We start from the raw sequence: 2,942 nt of genomic DNA, 5'->3' as shown, positions 1-2,942 counted from the left end.
GAGGTGACCCCTCCCAGTCTAGGTCAGAGCAAAGTATATTAAAATTAATGATTCCAAAATATCACGAATGCCATTTCTTAGTCCTTCATGACAACAGCAAAAAAAATGTAGTTCTCAGCATTACATTTTCTTTAAAAGAAAAATTTGTAAATCGAAAGTAGAGTAGATAAGATAGCACATATTGTTTAGGGCAATTCAAGTTTGAGATGAATGTGTTAGGATTTATATTTTAAGCACCTCAAAACATAAAGAATTGTATGTTCATCTCTTTTACTCCCATAGGTTTCAGCATCTCCAGTTAAACTAGAAATATAACCTTAGAAAAGAGAATTTAATAACTATTTTTGAAACACACTCCAAAGAACAAAATTGAAACAACCAAAATTCTTCAATCTATCCTCAAAATTAAACACTTTTCTTTAGTGGCATATCTAAAATGCGTGGTCACAGTCATGCCTTAGCTATTGGTCTTCTAACCTTATCCAGAAAACGGTAAAGTCATTGGCATACACTTTAAGAACTTTGTAAAGCTAATCAAATGTTTTCGGACTTTTTAGCCCAAGGGATAAATTAAATGTCTTATAGACATTTTTCACCACTGCATCCCTACTGCATAGAACAGCAGCTAGCACATGCTAGGTGCTTATTAAATATTTCTTGTTGAATGAATACGTTTTTTTGTTTAACGTGTCTGTGAAGTCCATGAAAACATGAAGAATCATTATTGGGATGACATCGTGATTAAAAAACAAACAAGAAAACTCCGGCTTGCTTATCACTGGAAAGGGTAAATTGTTTCTCACCTTTATTCTTAAATCAAGATAAACACTACTCATTTTAGAGCCGATGAAGGCAAGGATTAAAAGAACCTATCTCTTTCTTGCAACTGTACTTTAAAATTATGTTTTCTTCTTATTCAACGTTTACTCTCTATCCCATATAATGTCTCCGTTTCCACATAACGTCATAGTATTAAAGTCTTTTGTGCAGGCTAGTGGCCAGTAAATGAAACTTAACTCATCATTTGCTTTAAACTGGGCCAAAACTGGAAAAATGCGAATCGCTAAGTAAAATAACCATTTTCCTGAATATCGAAGTGAACGTTCTCCTGATGTGAGGGTGGGTTTAGGGGGCTGAGAGTAAAGATCAAACCCGTTTACTTCAAAGTGTAAGTATTATTCGTCGTTTATCACCGCATCAACGATTCAATGTGAACAACTCATTTCGAAAGACAAACAGCTCCATTTAGTCTCGTCTGCGCCCCGCAGATCGCTGGAATGAGCACCGCTGCAGATAATTACCTATTTTATAAACACTGGATTGGTCTGCAATGCTACTGGGTTACAAAGAGTAACTTAAAACTTCCCGGCGGTCGTGGTTGTCACAACACTGCTTCTCCGGAGACTCGGAGCTCCAACCAGAACGTGCAGAACCTCAGAGCATCGCTCCCCGACCAAATGGAGCGTCCGCGGGGCAGCAGGGCACCCGGGAGCGAGGCCGAAACGCCCCATCCACGAGCCGAAGGGCGCGACGCCGCCCAGGCGCGGAGCTGGTAGGGACGTCCGGAGGCTGCGGCCGAGCTACCTGACAGGGTTAGAGACCGCGACAGGACACCCGCCCCTCGGAAGAGGAGACGGCCAAACAGCTGAGCACAGCCAAAACGGCCGAGCGCGCCAAGCCGGGAACACCAGCCGCGGCGCAGGCCTGGGCCCAGAGGACAAAAGCCAGAGCCGTGGCCACGCCCGTGGGCGGGGCCTCTGCCGGAAGGGGCGGGTCTGAGCGCGGGCCCGTCGTCTAGGCAACGGGGCTCTTCCGAAAGTCCTAATCGAGGAGTTTAGGGCGGGGAGAGGAGCCATGGGGGGAGGGGAGGGGCCGAGCCAGCACAGGGAGAGACCCCCCCCCAGGACCCCGGCAAGTGGAAGCCTGCCCCGCCCCGCTTTGGGTGGTCTTTCGAAATGGGGGCGCGGACTTAAAGAACGGATTCCAGGACACAGGCGGGAAGGAGTCGGGGTGGTGCGCCCTCTGCGGGGGCCCGGCGTGGGGAACGGCTCCCCTCTCGAGCCCCTTTGTCTCCAAGCCGCTCAACAGTGGGCTCCGGCCGACAACACAAAGGGAGGGCGGTGAGGACCGGGCAAGCGCGGGAGCCGCCGAGGCTGCTGGGAGTGGTGGTCCGACTGCCGAATGGTAGGTCTCCCGCGCGGGCAGGCTGTTGCCTGGTCCGCACCATTGCGCATGCGCCATCGCTTCCGGCCTGCTCGGCCAGCCCTGTCCCTCCGCCCCCTGGAGGACGCGGGTTTCTAGTAGTAAGAGCCCGGGAGGAGGTATCCGTGCTCGCCCCGCCTTCTCTTCGTCCTGATTGGACTACTGAGGGAGAGCGGCAACTCGGTTGGCTGTCGAGGTTGCCAGTCTGTTCCGAGCCGTACTTATTTCCCGCTGCAAGGCGGGCTTCGGAGAGTGAGGGGCTGAGCGTGGGGAGGGAGGTGGCAACCTGGGCTTGCGATGGTGCCACTGCCGGGTCGGTTCCGGCCAGGTCTTGGGCGGGGCTACCTGCTGCCCCGCGTCCCCCTGTGGGCGTGCAGTGCCGCCCGACGCGCTCCGCCTGCAAGTGCGAAACTCCTAGTAAAGTTTGCGCCTCGCCCGCTGCCCCTTGCCCCCGCGACCCCCGCCCGGGCAGAAGTGACAGACAAACCCACACCCCCAGGCGGCGGGGCTGGTGAGGCGCATGAATGCGGTGGGGGCGGGGCCCACGGGAGGGGGGGGCGGAGGGGCCGGGGCGCATGCGCGGTGCTGGGGGCCGAATGTTTCCCAAGTGTTTGAAACTGGTATTTGGGTTTTCCACGTTGGACAAGTGCGGCGCGGCGGGCGGCGCGCGCCCCTTCCCGCGCTCGCTCGGCCCCGGCCCCGGCCCCTGCGCCGGGGTGCGCGCCCGCACGCCCGCCTGC

The sequence above is a fragment of the Monodon monoceros genome, unplaced genomic scaffold (assembly GCF_005190385.1).
Source record: "Monodon monoceros isolate NGI ecotype Baffin Bay Population unplaced genomic scaffold, NGI_Narwhal_1 Super_Scaffold_8, whole genome shotgun sequence".
Lineage (NCBI taxonomy): Eukaryota > Metazoa > Chordata > Mammalia > Artiodactyla > Monodontidae > Monodon > Monodon monoceros.
The sequence above is the reverse complement of the archived record's forward strand: the minus strand, read 5'-3'. Positions refer to the sequence as shown.